We start from the raw sequence: 22,722 nt of genomic DNA, 5'->3' as shown, positions 1-22,722 counted from the left end.
TGGTGGCAGATGTTTCCGGTGTGTTGGCATTGGTGTCAATGTCTTGGAAGATCACATTGCCAATGACCTGCCTTGGAAACCCACTCGCATGATTGGTCCGTGTCCGGTGACAGGTGCACCCTGGGTCAGACACCATCTCAGCATCCTCAGGAACCAGATCTCCCTCCCCGAGGTGCCCACATCGGGTTGCGCGTGAGCTTTGGGCGCCCTTCCTGGCGTCCTATGAGGGGCATGTGAGGGGCACTAACTAGACAATGGAAAACGGACAGGGTCGGCGAATGCGCCATCTCTGTGCCCATCTTGGCACTGGCAGTGACAAGTGAGGCCAGGGCTTGCAGGATTCGCCAGAACAGAGTGGTGCCAGCCGCAGAGAGCTTGGTACTGCTTCGCATCTCCCCGGATCCAGGGGGTGGGAGGAGCCTCCGGCTGCTGGGGATATATGGAAGCAACTGGGGGCGGTGAGGGCAGAGACAGCAGGGAGAAGAGAGAGAGAGGAGGCAGCAAGAACGAGAAGGCAGATTCAGACCTAGAGATAGGGACACGGAGAGACAGGGAACGCTAAAAATAGAAGGCGAGCCAGCAAGTGCGGACAGTGCACTCCCACAGCCGGCCCGGCAGCATCCGCGGACCTGCCCTCATACCTGCAGCGTTCAAGGTAAGGTGCTCAATGGCGGGGAGAGAGCGCTCCATTCCCTCGGCACCTTGGTATGCCATGATGCGCAGACCCCCCCCCCCCCCCCCCCCCCCACACACACACACACACACCTCTCCCAGGCTCTGGTGACAGCAGACCTTCGTCGCGTGAGGGCTGACTGACGGGATCCTACATTCTGGAAGTAACTGCATTAATTGTATGTGGTGGCATGGGGGAGGGCTGCGCGTCGATGTTGAAGATGGCAGATTCAGCACTCATATTGGAAATTAGGATATGGGAATATAAATAAAAGGACGACGAGGGAAATAGGATGATGTGATCTGGGTACCTGGGGGTTATCACTGTCACCATGGAACCGTAAAGGAAACCTCTTGATTTGCAGAGCGGTGAGGGGGCGGGGGTGAGGGGGCTGTGAACGGAACTCTCCGGGGCCGCGGGGGAGGGGTATCTAGAAGGGGATTCCTCGCGGCGGTGGCGCTCGGTGTTCTTTGAACACCCCCCCCAAGCTATATTCATCCTTTTTGGGATCAGGGGTTGAGGTCGAGCTCTGATTGGTCCTCGTGGAAATGAAATAAATGAAAAACATCTCGCGGCCCCCCGCCCCCCACCCAGCCCACACCGTCACTCTTGTTCCTTGGGGTTATTCCAGGACCGGAGGGCGGTAGCGCAATGACCCCCTCCACTGCCATTCTGTGACAGGTGTCACGATTGTTAATACCGGCGTTAAGGATAAGGTTGTGGCGGTGTCGGCCATTTTCCAGTGGCCAGGGATGCTCGGACCGCCGGCACTGTTAGCCGGGAGGAGGAGGGGGCTGTCAAGTAAAGGGGGAGGGACCGGCTGTCTAGTCAGAGAAAGAGCTTTCTCTATAAGGAGGGCAGTGCTGCCCTTTAGGAAGGTCTCGCTGGCCTGTAAGGGAGGGGGGAGGGGCTGTCTGTTAAAAGGGAGGGGGGTCGCTAGCCATAAGCAAAGGCGCTCGCTATAAGGAACGAGGTTTGCTCCAGGAGGGGGGCAGATGGCTCAGTAATGGCATCTGAAGTCCGAACGACAGCTGTAGCCCGGTCGCTGGCTTCCTTTGCTAGGAGCAATGGGGTCACGGCCGTGCCAGTCACGTGCGAGAGACACGGAGTGTCTGCGGAGGCCTCGCTCTCTGCCTTCATGTCTTTGCCTGCAGTCTTCTGTCTGCCTGCTTATTTGCCTGTCCCTGTCGGCTGGCCGTTTTCTGCCTAGCCTACCTGTTTGTATCTGTTTGTCTATCTGCGCGTGTTTCCCTCTTCTCGAGGGCATAACACGGGACATGCAGCCCCTGTGGTGCAGAGGAGGGCTCATCCCAAAGGCAGCCTAAGGCCAATCAATGTCTGTGAGATATGGGAAGGGGGGGGGGGAGGGGGGGCTATTGGTCCCTTCATCATATTCAGCAGGGGGATGGGGGGACATCGTTTTCCATTACGCTACTATCGCTTCTCCTGTCTTTGGATTCCTTCAGCCTCACAGGCACTGTTTGTCTGCCTGGGCTCGTGCCATTCCTCCTCTCACCTACATCCCTGTCTGTGTGCCTCTGTTTTCCACCTGTTTGCCACAAATGCCTCCTTAACCTGCCTGTCTGCTTGAATGGTTGTCTCTGTTCTTTGAGCCTTACTGGCCGTCTGGCTGCAGGGTTGTTTCTGTTTTGTTACCTGTCATCCCGTTTGTCTGCGTGTGTGCCTGTCTTAGATGCCCCATCTGACTGCATCCGAAGGTCTCTGACTTCCTGTATATACCGCTTTACCAGCTTAAAGGCCTATCTATGCTCTACAGTCTCTGCCTAACTCTGTCTCTTCCTGTTTCTTTACTACCTTTTTAGCTCTACTCGTCATTCTGTCACTCTGCCTGTTTCTGCCACTACCTATCCCGGTTTGCTGCTGGGGAACTTCCTCTAAGTGTCCTGGCTTGGCTTTTAGTACATGTGTGATCCTGTCTACCTTATTCTGTCTGCCTGCTTGTCAATCTTTCGGTTTGCCTTTTAACGGATTACCTCTATCTGTCACTGCATTCCGGTTTCTGCCTGTCTCTAACTGCCCATGTCAATCTTTCTATGCTTTTCCTGCCCTATCGGCAGGGCCATTGGAATTATGCGATTGTGCAGTGATTCTAGCATAATTATAGATGTGCCACATTTGCCACATAATCTGCAATTTTTAACAATTTTTTTTTTCTAGCAGTTCGAAAGTTAATTAAAACACAATGACACGTGCTGCTGCGCAGTGGAAGGACCTTTGCAAAGGTTGACTTGTCACCTTTCTGTAGCTTAATGCTAATGAAGCAATAACATCACCAAATGTGGCTCATAATTTGCTTTTTCTTTCCGCATAATTTACTCAACCCTGCCACACAATTTGACCCTCCCTTGCCACATATTTCCAGTATACCTCAGGTCGCATAACTCGCGCACCCATCTGTCACACTGCGGTGTGGGAAAACACCCCTCTCTCCAAACCATTTGCTCTTAAATTGTCCATTTTCATCACTTGATACCAGTCATTATGAAATTCCTTCATCCGTCACTCGTCCAGGCTTATTAAGTCACCGTGGAAACAGCGTAATTCCACCGTATTTCTTTATTTAACTTTTTCATATGTCCCCTGCGTGCCCATCCAGGCATGTCACGGCGACACGTAAAGGTAAAGGTGAAATGTACATCAGAGGAGGCTCCTTACTTCATGCCCAATGCATTTCGAGCCTGAAAGTCTCTTCGTCAGGGATCTCTGCAACAGATACAAGAAACAGCCCAGCTGACTACCCCCTGCTAGCCTTCACTGTACAAAACAATGTGACCACGCCGCATATTTCCAGTGGCCATGCCTATCGGGGAGACAAGCAATGTTTCGGGAGTGTAAGAGGTACTAAGGAGGGGTCCTAGCAGTGAAGTCCACTGGAGGCATTTTACTTCCATGCAGGGTGAAGATAAGTCCATGATGGGTGACGCACGTCAAAAGAGCGTGGGCTGAGAGGTAGGCCCCCACCCCTGTTGATGCCTCTCCCCTCAAAACCGATGCATTTTGTGGCATTTAATGAAGGAGTGCGTGGGCCCGAGGTCTATATTCCCTGCACACTCTGAATTTGCACCATGGCTCACCATTAATTATGTGAGCCTGGCAGAGTAAGCCGGACTACGACAAAAAGAATCACAGTCTGACAGTTGGCAGCTAGGCTGAGGTGATGGAGTGGGTGAAACACAGGGCCGTAGCTCCATCTTTGACTGGAGGCAGGCTGGCTGTTCTTTGAAGAGGATGAACGGAACCCCCTTGCAAGTGGGTGCACTGAGTTACAGCACCCGGCTGCACAGGTATTCCTAGAGGTGGGGGGTTCCCTCTAACCCCTGTCCCACAAGAGATGCACTCAAGGGGCACACTGACTCTGTGCCATTACTATGCGGTGCATAGTCAGTGCACAACCCTACAGGTTATTTGCCTCTGCGCCTGCCTCTTTAAAAATGTATTGATGCAGAAACAATGCGCCCCCATGTTCACGGGGTCACGCCCCCAAGCTAATGTATGAAGGCTCCTCGTGCTTATGTTGGCACAAGATGTGTGTCAGAGCTGTCCATAAAATATAAAGGGCTGCACAAGCATCTGTGGCTCCTTCTGTAATACCAAAGTACCCTGTGGCACAAGAAGTGAGCACACAGGGCCATTGCACCCCCGGAGTACTCTCGGAAAATGGTTGCTGTTGTTCATGGGGTTTTGACTGGAGATGGTGTCAACACTGAGAAGTTCTAAGTGTATCAGAGAGGAGGGGTGGACAAAGTAAAGGAAGTGTGAGGTGCCTGTCACCGGAGAGACAGAGAGGTAGGAATAGAAGTGAAGACAGGGGCATGGGATGGAAAGGAAAGATGTGCAGAGGGAGACAGGCAGAAAGAAGACGTGAAGACACGAGGGCAGTAAAAGGGTGTTACAGGGAGATAGATACAGGGAGAGAAGCAGGAATAGAACAGAGCGGAGGGCTTGAGGGGCAATGATTGGTATCAGAAGGCAAAAATAGTGAAAAGGAGATAGGCCGAGTGAAGGAGGGGGTGTTAGAGAAGGGGTTATCAAGGGAGAAAAATTTGGAGAGGGAGACAAGCGGAGAGAAGAGAGAAGCGCATGAGTCAAGGAGCAAGGTCTCACAGGGTAGATACATAATGAGAGGGAGACAGGCAGATAGAAGAGGGGGTGAAGCTCGGGAAAATATATCGCAGGAGGGAGATGTACAGAAAGGGGGACAGGCAGAGAGAAGGGAAGGAGAGGTGAGGCTAAGGAAATGATAACATAGGAGAGAGTGGTACAGATAGAGGGACAGACAAAGAGAAGGGGGTGAAGCTAGGGACAGGGTAATACAGGGGAGAGAGGTACAGACAGGCGTACAAACAAAGAGAAGAGAAGGGGAGGTGAGGCTAGGGACATGGTATCAGAGGGGAGAGAGGTACAGACAGGGGGACAGGCGAAAAGAAGGGAGCTGAGACTAGGGACAGAGTATCACAGGGGAGAGAGGTACAGACAGAGGGACAGACAAAGAGAAGGGGGTGAAGCTAGGGACAGGGTAATACAGGGGAGAGAGGTACAGACAGGGGGACAGGCAAAGAGAAGAGAAGGGGGTAGGGCTAGGCACAGGGTATCACAGGGGAGAGAGGTACAGACAGGCGTACAGACAATGAGAAGAGAAGGGGAGTTGAGGTGAGGCTGGGACAGGGTATCAGAGGGGAGAGAGGTACAGACAGGGGGACAGGCAAAAAGAAGGGAGGTGAGACTAGGGATAGAGTATCACAGGGGAGAGAGGTACAGACAGGGGGACAGGTAGAGAAAAGAGAAGGGGGTGGGGCTAGGGACAAGGTATCACAGGGGAGCGAGGTATAGACAGGGGGACAGGTGAAGAGAAGAGGGTGAGGATAAGGAAAGGATATCACAGGGGGGAGAGGTACAGACGGGGACAGGCAAAGAGAAGAGAAGGGGAGGTGCGGCTAAGGACAGAGCATCACATGCAAGAGAGGTACAGACAGGGGTGCAGGCAAAGAGAAGAGAAAGGGCGTGAGGCTAGGGACAGGGTATCACAGGGGAGTGAGGTACAGACAGGGGGACAGGCAAAGAGAAGGGGAGTTGAGGCCAGGATAACACAGGGGAGAGAGGTACAGAGAGGGGGAAAGAGAAGAGAAGTGAAGGGGGGTGAGGCTAGGGACAGGATATCACAGGGGAGAGAGGTACAGACAGGGGGACAGGCAAAGAGAAGGGGAGTTGAGGCCAGGATAACACAGGGGAGAGAGGTACAGAGAGGGGGAAAGAGAAGAGAAGTGAAGGGGGGTGAGGCTAGGGACAGGATATCACAGGGGAGAGAGGTACAGACAGGGGTACAGGCAAAGAGAAGGGAAGGGATGAGGCTAGGGACAGGATATCACAGGGGAGAGAGGTACAGCCAGGGGTACAGGCAAAGAGAAGGGGAGATGAGGCTAGGGGCAGGGTATCACAGGGGAGAGAAGTACAGACAGGGGTACAGGCAAAGAAAAGAGAAGAGGGGGTGAGGCTAGGGATAGGGTATCACAGGGGAGAGAAGTACAGACAGGGGTACAGGCAAAGAAAAGAGAAGAGGGGGTGAGGCTAAGGACAGAGTATCACAGGGGAGAGAGGTACAGACAGGGGAACAGGCAAAGAGAAGAGAAGGGGGATGTGAGGTTAGGGACATGGTGTCACAGGGGAGAGAGGTACAGACAGGGGGACAGGCAAAGAGAAGAGGAGGTGGGTGAGGCTAGGGACAGAGTATCACAGGGGAGAGAGGTACCGACAGGGTTACAGCAAAGAGAAGAGAAGGGGGGTGAGGCTAGGGACAGAGTATCACAGGGGAGAGAGGTACTGACAGGGTTACTGGCAAAGAGAAGAGAAGGGGGTGAGGCTAGGGACAGGGTAACACAGGGGAGAGAGGTACAGACAGGGTTATAGGCAAAGACAAGAGAAGGGGAGGCGAGGCTAAGGACAGAGTATCACAGGGGAGAGAGGTACAGAACGGGGGACAGGCACAGAGAAGAGAAGGGGATGTGAGGTTAGAGACAGGGTATCACAGGGGAGAGAAGTACAGATGGGTACAGGCAAAGAGAAGGGAAGGGGAGGTGGGGCTAGGGACAGGGTATCACAGGGAAGAGAGGTACAGACAGGGGTGCAGGCAAAAAGAATGGGAGGTGAAGCTTAGGAAAGCATAACACAGGGGAGAGTGGTACAGACAGGGGTACAGGCAAAGAGAAGTAATAGGGAGGCAAATCTAGGGACAGGGTATCACAGGGGAGAGTGGTACAGACAGGGGGACAGGCACTTAAAAGAGAAGGTGGGTGAGGCTTAGGAAAGCATAACACAGGGTAGAGTGGTACAGACAGGGGTACCGGCAAAGAGAAGTAATAGGCAGGCAAATCTAGGGACAGGGTATAACAGGGGAGAGAAGGACAGACAGGCCTACAGGCAAAAAGAAGGAAAGGAGAGGTGAGGCTAGGGACAGGTTATCACAGGGGAGAGAGGTACAGACAGGGGTGCAGGTAAAGAGAAGGGGAGGTGAAGCTTAGGAAAGCATAACACAGGGAAGACTTGTACAGATAGGGGTACAGGCAAAGAGAAGTAATAGGGAGGCAAATCTAGGGATGGGGTATCAAAGGGGAGAGTGGTACAGACAGGGGGACAGCCAAAGAGGAGAGAAAGGGAGGTGAGGCTTGGGACAGGGTATCACAGGTGAGAGAGGTACAGACAGGGGTACAGGCAAAGAGAAGAGAAGGGGGGTGAGGCTAGGGACAGGGTATGGCAGGGGAAGAGGTACAGACAGGGGTACAGGCAAAGAGAAGGGAAGGGATGAGGCTATGGACAGGGTATCACAGGGGAGAGAGGTACAGACAGGGTTACAGGCAAAGAGAAGGGGAGGTGAGGCTAGGGACAGGGTATCACAGGGGAGAGAGGTACAGACAGGGGTACAGGCAAAGAGAAGGGAAGGGATGAGGCTATGGACAGGGTATCACAGGGGAGAGAGGTACAGACAGGGGTACAGGCAAAGAGAAGGGGAGGTGAGGCTAGGGACAGGGTATCACAGGGGAGAGAGGTACAGACAGTGGTGCAAGCAAAGAGAGGGGGGTGAGGCTAGGGACAGGGGGTCACAGAAGAGAGAGGTACAGACAGGGATACAGGCACAGAAAAGAGATGGTAAGGGAGGGTAGGGACACAGTATCACTGGGGAGAGAGGTACAGATAGGGGGGCTGTCAAAGAGAAGAGAAGGGGGTGAGGCTAAAAACAGGGTATCATAGGCGAGACATACAATGAGGGAGACAAGCAGAGAGGAAACAAGATGATGTGGTAGCTGGGATATGGTGTCACAGAGGAGACAGTTACTGAGGGAGGCAGGCAGAGAGAAGAAAGGAGAAAGTGACGCTAGGGACAGGTTATCACTGGGTAGACATGTAAAGGAATGGAGCAGGGAGAGGAGAGGGTGTTGGGTGGGGGGGGCATGGTATCACAGGGGTGACAAATGCAGGGAGTGAGATAAGTAGGGAGAAATGGGAAGGAAGTGAGGTGAGAAGCAGGGTGTCACAGGGGAGACAGATCCATAGTGGGAGGCGGGCAGAGAGAGAGGTCTTGAGGTGAGGTAATGGTGTGTTACACTGGAGACAGGCAGAGAGCAAAGTGAAGGACATCAGGCTAGATGCACGGTATCACAGGGGAGACAGATCCATAATGAGAACCAGGCAGAGAGAGGATGTCGTGAGGTAAGGGGACAGTTCATCACAGTGGAGACAGGCAGAGAGGATGGGAGACGAAAGGCAAGAGGCAGGGTATCACAGGGGTATCACAGGGGAGAAAGAGCCATAGAGGGAGACGGGCAGAGAGAGGAGGTTGTGAGGTGTGGCGGCAGGGTATCACAGTGGAGACAGGCAGAGAGGATGGGAGACAATAGGCGAGTGGTGAGAGTCAGTGTGCTCGTGCTAGGGATATGGCAAGAAGCATAGCCTTTAGTCTTATAATGGATATTGGAGAATGCGTTGATTCACCTGTGCCTGGCACTCACAACAGATTGAAAGGAGTACCACAATCAAGTCACAAAGTGAAATGCCACCTAGAAAAAAATGAATGTATAAATCTATACACATAATATATGTATGTGTATATATATATGCATATATATATGTATGTGTGTCTATCTATCTATCTATCTATCTATCTATCTATCTATCTATCTATCTATCTATCTATCTATCTATCTATCTATCTATCTATCTATCTATCTATCTATCTATCTATCTATCTATCTATCTATCTATCTATCTATCTATCTATCTATCTACCTACCTACCTACCTACCTACCTACCTACCTACCTACCTACCTACCTACCTACCTACCTACCTACCTACCTACCTACCTATCTATCTATCTATCTATCTATCTATCTATCTATCTATCTATCTATCTATCTATCTATCTATCTATCTATCTATCTATCTATCTATCTATCTATCTATCTATCTATCTATCTATCTATCTATCTATCTATCTCTTTCTCTCTCTCTCTCTCTCTCTCTCTACATATATATATATATTCTGCTCAGAAGGTTGCCCCTCAGTTTAAGCCGCACTCAAGTCACCAGTTCGCGTAAGAAAGCCTTTATTAGTATGGACAGAAACGCTTTCCATTCATTAAGCAACTAATACCAGCCTGACGCGTTTCGGGTTCTCTCTTCCTCAGAGGCTGAAAAAAGTCAGAAGAGTGCATGACGGTCTTTTATTCCTCATTTGGCGATATCGTACGCCCCTCATTGGGTTGCTTTGTATGAGACAGTATGTAGCCTTGTGGGAAATGAAGTTCCAATATAAGTCCACAATGGATGCACTCTCATTCACTTGTGCAACCCCTTCGGTGAGCCGTGGAAAACGTTTCCGTCCTCAATCCACAACCGATGCTCCACGAAGCAAAACCCAGCTGTTGTCGAGTTCCGTGGCCCCCTTCACTCCGGGGTGGTGCTGGCTTAGCGGCAGGACGGCGCTTCATAAATTCTGCTTGGAAGGTTCCCCCTCAGTTTAAGCAGCGCTCAAGTCACCAGTTCGCTTAAGAAAGCCTTTATTGGTATGGACAGAAACGCTTTCCAATATAAGTCCACAATGGATGCACTCTCATTCACTTGTGCAAGCCCTACGGTGAGCTGTGGAAAACCTTTCCGTCCTCAATCCACAACCGATGCTCCACAAAGTGAATAAGAGTGCATTCATTGTGGACTTATATTGGAACTTCATTTTCCACAAGGCTACGTACTGTCTCAAACAGAGCAACCCTATGAGGAGCGTACGATATCGCCAAACGAGGAATAAAAGACCGTCATGCACTCTTCTGACTTTTTTCAGCCTCTGAGGAAGAGAGAACTCGAAACGCGTCAGGCTGGTATTAGTCAGCTGTTGCTTAATGAATGCAAAGCGTTTCTGCCCATACCAATAAAGGCTTTCTTAAGCGAACTGGTGACTCGAGTGCGGCTTAAACTGAGGGTCAACCTTCCGAGCAGAATATATATACATATATATACTGTACCCACTGCCCCCCACCGGGATCCATGTTGCCCAATCCTAGATCAACACAAGTAAGGCGCAAACCATTTGTAATTGTTCGCTGTGTCTCACAAATTATGTCGGATTTGGCTGGGCGATTATCCTTAAAAATACCAGGCACAATACTATACCTTATTATTATGACATTTCTGCCGTATTAGGGTCATTGTGACTAATAAATAAGAAGATTAAGTTCATAGTTTTAAGAGTTATAAGCTTGAAACGTAGCCATAATGGCCGTGGATTAAGTGGTGAAAAGTTCATAGTGTTTGGGTATAATTTAAAACTCAATACGCATGCTTTCCTGATCATATTCCATACGATAATCACCTGCATGACAACAAATAACAAGCACTAGAGTTCTTTATTGAAATTTGGAATGTAGAGACTGATATTTGGGATATTTGCATGCAAGGAGGAATGATCATATGGCATGCCACCACGTATGTTATAGATAAAATGACACAGATATCCTATAGCATATACTGCATCAAAATCCATTATGTTGTTGAGATTACAGACTGTTGCACCTTCATTTTACAGATACAATGAGTTAAGTGTAAACCGTAAATTATTATTTCACCCAAGTGAATACAAAGAGAGAGAATTTCTCTACCACTTAGCACACGTTAGTGTGTGTGTGTTCACAGCAGTCCAAGGCCTAATCATTTTTTTTTTTTTACTTATGGCCCTGAAGAAAGCCTCTTACCAACGATTTTCACTTGGCTGAAACATGTAGGCCAATATTTATGACCAATTTTTAGGATCCAGGAGATCAATTATTTCTCACAGGACCCCATTATTAAAATACTCCTGGCTAGGAGGGGGATTCAGTAGACAGTTTTAACTCACGACCTACACAATCTGTCACAAAAATCAGGAGTCGAAGCACACCTAGGATGCACTTGGCACCATAGGTGGGAACCTAATGAAGAAGCATGCTGCCAACTATGTTGGTGGGTGTGCGCTCTTTTAAAAGCCTAGAGATTTTGTCCACACAAATGGTTTTGAATGCAGTAAACTTTTCTTCAGCCCATTCTTTTTGTTATATAGTATACACACACACACACACACTCACACAAATATATCCTCCGTCGAATGGAGACTTGAGCATTGAACTGGACACACCATCCGCAGTATGTATATTGAGATTGCTTATCTATCCATCTAGAACAACATCAAAATAGCAAAATCACCTACTAAAGTTCTGCCTCTAGAATGTCTTGAATGTAGCTGTAAAACAGTGAGGAATCCAGCTAGTTGGGTATTGGGAAGAATCAATGTTACTATTGTTGCCCTTGTCCCTACCTGCACCCCTATGAGTATAAGGTACCTACCTTCCATTCTATCCATATAACTTCCTGGACCCTGTGACACATCTTAGGAAGAGCGGTGTTCACTCCATTCACTAGGACTACTGCGGAAGATGCATTTATGAATCAAAAGCCTGGCATCCTTTTTCCAAAAGATGAGTTTCCTGTAAGTAGACTTCCCCGGGAGCCTCTTCCAGCAAGGCCTGCCAAATGTTATGCCTTTTCACAGGGGACTTCAGTCCCCTGATATTCCAAGTGAGCAATCTCACCATATAAGCATCAGGTATAACTCCTTCTTTTCCTCTTCTTTCCAGGTTTCCCAGACTTAAATAAACCGTACCAAAACATTAAAATATCCCAGGCTCTAGGGACCCCACTTTGCCCATCATATGTTTTTCTGGAAATAAAAAGTACATTTCCTCCTCATATACAACTCACAGGTGAATTCAAACAATTTGAGTGAGTTGGCTCTTCTTCGCTCATGGTCAGTCACCCTCTCCCCCTTAAACGTACACTGCACCACATAAATGATCAGAAACCTACCACAAAATTATGCACAGAGTCACCTGGTGTCCTCTGTCGTCATCCCCTAAAGTATTTCAAATCATATTCCAACATGTAGTGCTAAGGTAGTCACATTCTGTCCCTTTTAAATCACACCCTCTCCCACCTGCTGCCGTTGCAGCCACCCTTCTCACATTCCCTCCATCCTGTCATCAGAGCCTCCAATGGCAGCAGTTCCAATTACCCCCGTCCCTCTTTCGGAGTTTTGATGGCGTGTTCCTTTGAGTTTGACGAAAACCCTTTGCAAAAAGAAATGGCCATTTACACTTGATCTGCCAATTCCTTGGTCCCTATGAGATTTCCTGTAGCACCCTCCTCCTACTCAATGTATTCTCTGGAGGTCCTGAAACAGCTGGATCAATCAATCAATCAATCAATCAATTAGTAGATTTGTAGAGTGCTACTTGTCAATCGTGAGGTTATCTAGGCGCTGGATGACACTGCATTAATTTATTACGGTGTCCACTCAGTGTGCCAATTTTACCAGGACGATTCTCGGATATGCTATAGCTCAGTCTGCTGAATGCCAACTCTATGGTTTCACACAATACAAATGTAGGTGTCTGGAGTGATCTTCCAGATCATTACAATTATCTTGATATTCCTTCACTATTTCAGCAAAGGCTTGCAGCATGAAGAAAGTATTGTCCAGCATGGCTCCCACTGATGATGTGGCATCCTGTTTGGCATTAACTTTGCCTCAACTAGCCAGAATGTCCTTAGATATATGACTGATTTTTGTCTTCATTTCAAGTTTTGCATCATTGAATTGCTCAGTGGAAGTTTTGCACAGTTTGTCTTGCATCTCTGACAAACTCTGCAGAAGGTAATCTTTTATAAGAGAGGAGAATTACCCCTTCCAATTCACTATTTTGTTCCCGTTCTTGGAGAAGCCCTCACCTAGAGTTGTTTCTTCATTATCTCTTTTAACCCAACCCTTGGGTCCTCCTGAGTGATGATCATGCTGTGGTTTCTCTGTCCTGGACCTAGACCTCTCTGCAGAGTCACCTTAAACTTTTTCCTTCACTCCCATCTTTTGCTGAAGCTGTTTATGTTGGCTTTTAGGAGTCTTTGCTCTTTGCCACTGATAACAAGTACTAAAGTGCTTGTGCTCTCTCATGAAAACATCGTACAATTGGCCTAACTGATTGGTACATTTCATTTACTATTAAGTCCCTAGTACATGGTACTACCTGTGCCCAGAGCTTGTAAATTAAAGCTAATATTGGGCCTGCAGCATTCATTGTGCCACCCACTAAAGTAGCCTTTAAAATATGTTTCAGGCCTGCCAATGCCGCCTGTAGTGCAGTTTTAAACTGTCATTTTGATCTAGTACAAGGAACTATTTTTGTCAGGCCTAAACCTTCCTTTTTAATACATTAAGTCACCACTAAGGTAGGCCCTAAAGGCTCATAGGGCAATGGGTTTAAGGTTTACATGTCCTAGTAGTGAAAGACTCCTAAACTTGTTTATCACTGTTTTAAGGCCTATCTCTCTCATTGGCTAACACTGGGTTTCTTTATTACATTTAAAAAATGATAATGTTACATTAAGAGAAGGGACAGATATGGTGTTTATACTCAAGTTAATTGCAATTTGAAATCCTCTTTAATGGTACAGTCAGATTTTAGTCAAAATTCTGAAAATGCCCCTTTTGGAAAGTTTGCATTTTCTTGTCCTAACGATGTTTGCCTTTTGCCAGTGACCTAGGTTAGATGACTGAGAATGGCTTAAAAGGGGCTTAGGTGTGGACAGAATGGGCATCCTGCCAGGGTGGCTGGGGGTGGGGCAGGGGCTGTGCGTTGCCCCACCTACACTTCAAAAGGTTTGCCTCCAGTACACACAAAGGATACTAACACCAACCTTTTGTCACCCCAGACACGTGTGTCACATAAATTTGTCTTTAAAACACTTTTAGACCACTCAACTTGCACTACACATAGGTCCTGAAGAAAGCCATACCATTAAAGGGAGCGTGGCTGAAACATGTTGACCGACTAGGATATTGGAGCTACCTTAAATATCCGCCTCTCGCTTTTATTCACTGCCAAGGGCCCACACATTTAAAATAGTCCTTTTCTGTGGTAGGACCCTTAGGACAGTCTTTTTAACATTCACTCACCCATCCACACTGCACTTTCAGGAAACAATATCCGCTCCGCTGTAACCAGGCATTGTAGCACACCCGAGGTGCACTCGGTACCTTGGGTGGGGCCCAATGATGAAGCATGTCACCAACTAGGTTGGTGATTGAGGGCTTTTTTGAAAACACAATGTGTTTCTCTCCCAATACATACAAACACTAGAAGCATCCACTCCAGAGCTAGTTCCTTTGGATTCAGACATTGATACCTGGGGAAGTGAACTGGCTCCAGTACCTTTCCTCCCTCTCCCTTTGATATTTATCTGCATAAATACTTAACATAATGTCTCTAAGGTAAGCCTGACAGCTTTTGTACCAAGCTACCAGAGGGTTAAGCATAGGTTAATTTAATGACTTTTGTGATTCACCATGACTAGGATTGTGGTTGTTGCTTGAGAAAGGTTTTCATTGCCCTCAATCAAAAACCCAGTTTCTTACACTCTGCATCTGCTTTCTTCATGGGGCCTACCTTCACCTATGTTGTACATCTACTTCACTGATCTTCTTACCTATTATGCCAATAAGTAGAGGGTTAGCCCACTAGGATCTTCTGGTACAAATCGGAACAGCTTGGTGACTCAGCTCTCAACTGTTATGGCCACTGAGTCAGGCAACCACCCCATTGTGCAGGCCCAAACATCTACCTCCAGTCTGTCTGTGGATTGTCCCCAATTTAACACAGTATACTCCTTCTATTCCTGTAGGCTAGGAAAACACTCTACTCTTTGGCGAGCTGAACTGCCTCAAATCTCCATCAGTAGTGCCCCAGGTGTAAAGTTCATTTATTCTCTCGCTGGATCTGTTGGGTCACTCACACAATCCGATGTTGTAGCTCCCCTTCCTCCGTGGTAGACACTTTTTTGAGGTGGCATGCAGCCACAAATGAGGTTCCAACTCCATTGTTCAGTGATGGTCACCCAGACTTAAGATGGTGCCTTCTCTGCCTTTGGCTAGCTTCTGTTCTCCAGTTATCCACACAGCAGCCGTCAGTCTCATCTTCTCATTGATCAGCAGGCTGGTGTCTTTCCATCAAGTTCCTGAACTCTTCTAGAGCCATGGGCATTAAGTTTGTGATGCAATCTCTGTTTTCTGGAATCAGGTGCAGAGCTCTCGCCTAGGGTGTCTCCATTGTTCCAGTGCTGAAAAAGCTCCTTCACTGGGTACAGAGCTAAGGCATATCACTTCACACCGTGTATCTATTCTCCCTGGTGTGCACAGCGAGGACTCATCTATGCAGACCACAAGTGTCTTGTGATAGTGGTGAGCCAGCGATGACAAATCACTTGAGCCCTCTATCTTCTTCTCAGTGACAATCAGAGCATGGGTACCTCTCCACAGCGTACCGTCTGTCATGGGGGCCACAGTGAGGACATATCTCTCGACTTTGCCAGACACAGTAAGGACACATTTGAATGGACCATACAGTGAATTCAGACATGGTTGCCTTGCAAGAATTATGTAGCCCTTTCACCAAACACCGCACCCATTCATGAAGAATCTCTAGCATATAATGTAATCCTGGCAATCTTCTGTGAGCTCATATTCAGCTAAGCCTGGTCACTGCGATCTCCAGGTCACTGAATTAACCCCCACCCCACCAAAGACACCTGCCACACCAAGATTAGGAGACTGACACACAGACTTGCATGACACCAAATCCACCAAGCTGATGAATGCCTCTCTTTCTGTATGAGCCAGAAGTCCCACGGAAACTCCAGTATGCCACACTCTCTTCCCTGCTGAAATAGCGCAACTCCAACCCAGACAACCTGCGCAAGTGGGAGTCTTGACTCGGGCTACTGACCTCCAGCCTGTACATCCTCCCCAAGCATGAGGCCTGACTTGGCTGCCACATTCAACTCAGTCAATGTGCCCAGTTGTGGCGCCTGACATGATTAGAAGGCCTCCTTACCTCCAACTCAGACATTCTTCCTAAGTGCATGTCTTGACTCAGACTGTCGTCCTCCAATCCAGAAAGCCAGGCCAAGCATGATGCGTGATTTGGTCTGTATCCACATCAGTGTACCACATTTCTTAATGCACAATGAATAAAACGTATCTGAAATAAATACTGACAAACCAGATTCAAAGGAGTCCCCTAACATCACATACATTCCAGTTGAGAACACGCTACCTCTCCGTCTTCTTCTTTAGTTGAGATAAAGAAACATAGTTCATGGGTGTCTGACTAAATATCAAATCAAAAATATTGTGGATCACAAATATCGAGGCTAGAATATTGTGATATCAAGAATATTGTGGGACTTAACGTTGAAGGTAAGACTATTGTCCTTTAAGTATTTAATATAATTCTTTTTCAAAATAAAGTTGTATATAATATTGTTTTTTAAATATTGTTTCATATAATATTCTTTTTAATTAATTTTATACATTTTAGTTATTTTATTTTAATAAGTTATTAGTATTGCAATAATATCAATAATATTTGTGTTTAATTTGTTTAGTACATTTTGCTGATTTCTAGATGAAATGCAAGATTTTAAATGTAATTAGAAATTGTTAATTTAGTAGTAGGTAAATGGGTTTTTAGGAGACTCGGTGGGACATTTTATAAATATGTAAACGCTACATTTTAATTAATATTTATTTAGTTATTTAGTCTCTGTGTTTAATTGATAAATATCTAAATTGATTATTCAATCAATTATGCTTTTATTTATTTGTTGGTTTTCTAATTAATTGTTAATTGGTCAGTCAACATATTCCTTTTATCAATTGTGGTAATAATTTTATATTTATTAGTTGCATTCATCATTTTCATCCTTTTACTTAAATTTGAATGTAATATTAACAATTGATAATGTTTTTATTTTTTAATTCATTTTTATTATCTTTTAATTAGGATAGTAGGGTGGGAATGACTTTAAAGAATTTTAAAATTTTTAAATTTCTGATTTACAATCTGGATTTAAAATAAAAAACATCCAAAAAATAGGTTTATTATTTTAAATCTTTCACATTTGTATTGTTTAGTCTATATTTCAATGTTTTATTTCAAAATGTAGGAGTGGAAATAGTATATCTGACCACTCCAAAGTCCAACACTTTTCCTACCATTACTCATATTGGAGTAGGAATAGTATGTCTAACACTTCCAAAGTACAACACTTTCCCTACAGTTGCTGAGATTGGAGTGGAAATAGTAAATATGACCCATGCAAAGTCCTACACTTTCCTTACTATTGCTTTGTAAGGAGGTGCAAAATATAGATATATTCACCACACTTCCGAACAGGAAAGTCGACGCCGTGTCTTTACAAAAGATTCTTTAATGTCAGCTGGTAATGTTAGACACGTTTTGCCTTCACAGAAGGCTTGCTCACTAACAATTCAATAAAGTTTTTCAGCCATTTTTAACTGTGTATACAATCGTGTCACATGTGAACTACAAACTAAAAGAGCGTGAAGACAGACGTGCAGTTTTCTCATTAATGCGAAAACATACTAGTACAGATATTAGTAATTCATTCACTAATTGGTGGGTAATCATGCAAAAAGTATTTATATGGCGTTAAAGATAGAAAATCAATGTTAAGATGTCACAAATATAATTCAAATCTCAAATAGTTGTAGTTTTATGGTCACAGTTCAATAAACAAGGACCAAAAGCACAAAAGTGAAAATAGAAGTGAAAAGTGGGGTCCTGCCCCAGTGGGCTACCTCATTTTTGCACGTAATGTATGAGCAATGTTAATGATATGATTAAGACCATTTATGCATGGTATTTCAAACAATGTATTAACAAATATTATCTTTAAGGAATTGTGAAAACGCATTTAAGCAGACCATAACAGCAACAGTGACGTTGACATAATGTGTAAGATACTGAGATGAAAGTTTTTTTTCCATTTTCACTTATGACTCTGACTACACTAGCACTTTAAATTTGGTGATTTGAATCCCATACGCTGTCATGTGATCAAGGCAGGCGACTGCCGAAACACGTAATGGCGAGACTTGTAAAGCGGTGAAATAAACAAAATTGCACTTATTTCGGATCCACTCTCGTTTGTTGGCAGAAAGGCGACAAAAACGTAAGCAAGCAGCTGACATATTATCCGGGTTGATTTCCTCCGGAATAAGGGGACCCCCTCCCCTAGTGACGGCTTTGTGGCAAAGAAATCAGCCTCTGAAAGTACCGGGTAACACTGAGGCATCGGTGGGACTGGGAAACCTGAGGCACTCGAAGCGGGCCGGAAATGGATACATGAAAGCCCCCTGCCGCGGTGATACCAATACCGGACGGAGAACGGCTCAGGCAGAGCGTGGCGCGGCGATAGCTCGGACGAGTGAAGCTGCGTGGAGTGGCAGCATTGGGACCGTGAATTCTCCAAGAAGGTAAAGGACTTTGCAGCATTTTAGCAGGTGGGGAGGTGTGCAGTTGGGATCTTATCGTTGGCAGTATTGTGCAAGGCTGAGATAGATCGCAAACATAATTTTGAATACACAACAACCGCCCAACATGTCCGCTGCAGCGTTGAGGGATCGAGCATCTGCTGCGGAGGAAATGTTTTCTGAAACAGCTCCGGAGCAATTGGATACCAATGGGAGTGCTAATGAGGAAGCAAGTGGGGGACTGAGAAGCCTGAAAGAAACATTTCGGGCATTAGAGAAATTAATGCGCCAAGAGATGTCGAAGTGGTGGGAAGCAAAATCTTTACAAAAATATCTTGATGTGGGAAGGATTCCCAGGGGCTTACGGATTATGATTGCCCCAAGCTATGATGGTGGAATGTGCACAATGCAATTTGGAATCATCATGCAAACATGTGGCCATATTAGTAAAATATGCCGACAGTGACAGGCAAGATATCCAATTAAAAATCGACAATATGAATGATGAAATTCAGGCGCATAGTGATTCCCAACAAAAACAAAAATTCTATGAAGAAATTACTAGCAGACTGAACAAGGAGGAGGATAAAACCAAACAAAGAAAAGTCTATAAATTCAAGCAGGATATAGAGGACTATGCCAATGGGCAGATTTTTACATTCGCCTGCAAGTTTGACAAATTCAGAAAGGCAATAGAAGATAGAAGATAGAAGAACACAGGGAGCAAATTCCAGCAATATGGGGCAGTCCGTGGCAGGGGCAACCTCAATTTCAGACCTGAGCTCAGCGCTGGAAAGCGAGCCTGACATGGAGGGTCAAAGAGAAAGGAACCGTGCAACCCAAAGCACCATCAAACCAACATTGGGAGAAGAATTGGAGTATGTCAGATGGAGCCGCAGAGAAACCCTGCGCCCTAGGAATTTACCGACAAAATACGATGGACTAAAAGCAGACGGGAGAGGAGAAAGGCAAGAAGAAGGCGCGAAACCCAAACGTACGACAAGGGGACGGGGAACCTGGAAATTAAACTAGATATAAAAACTTTACCTGACGTTACTCCAACAAATACTAATACCATCATCAATCTATCAAACATTGTGCTGAGCGCTGCGGAAGAACAACTTATTTCCCTTGGTCTGTCATACTGTCCCGAGACAAATTTTAATTACACAAAAACAAGAGCAGATATCTATAGATTTATTAGAAAACTAAAATTGAGAAAGTATTACCAGTTACAATTATCAAACAAAGATAAGAAGGCCAGTCTGACCACAACAAACACAACGAACATTCCCAATCTTACAGTAGCAGATGTAAATACATTGAGGGATTTAGAAAACCTGGAGAAAGAAAGTGCTATCACAGGGGAAGAGAAATTGTACTATGACTATCTCAATGATTCACAAGGTAGTGGAATCCTTGATATGGAAACATGTGGCAAACCAAATACGAACTTTAAAGGTAAATCAAAATTTGCACCAATAATGCCGAGGGATTCTATAGACATCTTTAATGACCAAATTGTGACTCAAATCAAAAGACTCAACATCGATATCAATAAGAACAAAAGGAAAATTACAGACCACGAAAGAAAATATGGTCAACTGATGGAAAGACTTTGAAAAAACAAAGAGGTGGTCATATGAAACTCGGATAAAGGTGGGAACATTGTCCTCTGACCTCTGAAGGAATATATGACTGAGGCAATGAGCCAACTGAGCAACACAGAATGCTACAGAAAAAGCTCCTTCCAAAAATTTGAAAAATACCCAGGATTGTTTTATGACAAAATTATTGGCATGGAAAAGTTTGGGAATGCTAAGTCCTGATGAATTCAAATATCTAAAAAAGGAACATCCAACCATTCCAAAAATCTATTTCATCCCCATAGTACACAAGGACAGATATAAGTCACCAGGAAGACCAATTATTTCGGCCTGTGATGGAACCTTTGAGAATATGTCGTGTTACTTTGACTATTTTCTGCAAGAACATGTCCGTGGCTTAGACTCCTATGTACAGGACACAAGCGACTTTTTGAGGAAAATTAACAACATACAATGGCAAAAAGGATACCGTATGATAGCATTGGATGTCTCATCACTTTACACCTGCATAAGAAATGGGGATGGAATAAGAGCTACGGAATATTTTCTATCTAGAAGACCCATGCAATATATCCAACATAACAGAATTATTATTGACTTGCTGACTTTTTGTCTGAATGACAATGTATTCCTTTTCAAGAACCAGAAATACCAACAAGTGCAGGACGTGGCAATGGGGGCCAGCTTCTCCCCCAGTTATGCATGTTTATTCATGGGGTGGTGGGAGGAGCTGGCCTTAAGAAGCAGTATGGTTACGTCTGTCAGGAAAATATAGTTTGTTGGTTGAAATTTATAGACGACTTATTTATAATATGGCATGGCACAGAGAAAAGCGCAGATGAATTTATAACACAACTGAATGTGAATGATGTTAATTTGAAGTTCACATCATGTATAAGTGAGGAAACTGTAACGTTTCTTGATGTTTAAATCACAATTCACAACAATTTTATATCTACAACTCTGTACCGAAAAGAGACGGTGGGTAATGCGCTATTGCATGCATCAAGCGCTCACCCCCGTCACCTGATAGACAGCATCCCCTATGGGAAAAATGCTCTGAATAAGAAGAATATGTAGCAGTGAGACAGAATGTGAAAATAAGCAAAGCGAGAGTAAAGCCAGATTCTTGGAAAGAGGGTATAAGAAAAAAGTAGTGGATAGAGCCATGACAAAGTCTAAACAAAAACCCAGAGATGAGTTACTAACTTATAAAAACAAGCTGGAGGCAACACCCAATAACTCTTTGGGGACTACAAAGTGAACCCATACGTCTCGTTATGTCATTTTCAAGACAAGAAAAACAGATTAGAGGGATAATGAGACGCAGTTGGCCTATAATACTAGATGACCCCATCATAGGGAAAACTTTACCGAAAAAAACAGCCATCTCACACAGGAAAACTGAATCCATGGGCAATGCCCTGGTACGCAACAATCCTGAGGACCAGGACACTAGCTCTTGGCTCACCGCAAGAAAAGGGTTTTCTAAATGCATTAGTTGCAAGGCCTGCAAGTTTGGTATTAACAAAACAGAATACTGTACAGCTTTTAATAACATTCCCTGGCCTATCACTCGCCATTTGACCTGCAAGACTGAATATGCGGTCTACGTTTTAGAGTGTAGCTGTAACTTAAAATATATTGGAAGCACCAAATTAGCGGTACATAAAAGAATCCTGCAACATACAAGAGCCATCACTAACAACGATCCAAGCTACCCTGTGGCCAGACATTTTAAGGAATGCCATGAAAGCAATCTTACACATTTACGATACTATGTGGTAGATGCCATCCCATTAGAAAAAAGAGAGGGAAATAGGGAAGCTAAGCTAAGAAGACTGGAAACTCAGTTTATATTGGAATTAGATACCAAACAGCTGGGGGGTCTTAACACAAGTGAGGATCTTTATACATTTTTATGAAAACATTTGGTTATAAAACCAAGTTTTATAAAACTATTTTATATAAAATAATTTTTTATATAAATCCTTTTCTATGAATTCCCCTTTTAAAGAAGAGTTTAAAATAAAACCTCTTTCCTATCGATTACTCTACTACAGACAATCTGGAACTTGGCGACTTTGTAATCTATGATTTCTAACTTATATATGTGTGTTTCTTATTATCCAGACAGGACTTATATAGAAAATATTTACATGTCTTCATGGAAATTTAGTTGCAAGGATATTTAATCCATATAATATAGACAGTTAATACAGCAATTTTATGGGATTTTAGCAATAGTGGATGATTTTAACAATTGAGTTGTATATTTAATTATATTATATGTATTTATTTATTTATTTACATATCTATGTCTATGTTTACAACCATGGGAATCAATTGTGTATTGAATCTACTAAGTCTCTCCATATATACTTGCTTGTTTGCCCATGCCAACATTTGCACTCAATGTCTGTACTAGTATAGAGGTGCTCCAATAGTAAGGTCAAAGACATTATGTCAATAAAAATGGAGCCCACGAGTACTGGACATGGAAACTTCATAAAATAC

At 45.0% G+C, this 22,722-nt stretch overlaps 1 protein-coding gene across 1 annotated transcript in view; it reads left to right on the top strand.

Moving 5' to 3' along the window:
• The first annotated feature begins 308 nt into the window (after window positions 1-308).
• The window catches only part of LOC146780127 (histidine N-acetyltransferase-like), a 152,880-nt gene continuing 130,466 nt past the window's right edge, over window positions 309-22,722 (top strand). The window contains exon 1 of the mRNA XM_085638678.1: window positions 309-655. The gene's annotated coding sequence lies outside the window, so the exon portion shown is untranslated. The remainder of the gene's footprint in view (window positions 656-22,722) is intronic.

The sequence above is a fragment of the Triturus cristatus genome, chromosome 12 (genome assembly GCF_964204655.1).
Source record: "Triturus cristatus chromosome 12, aTriCri1.1, whole genome shotgun sequence".
NCBI lineage: Eukaryota > Metazoa > Chordata > Amphibia > Caudata > Salamandridae > Triturus > Triturus cristatus.
Note: the sequence above shows the minus strand (reverse complement) of the source record. Positions and strands in the feature narration are given on the sequence as shown.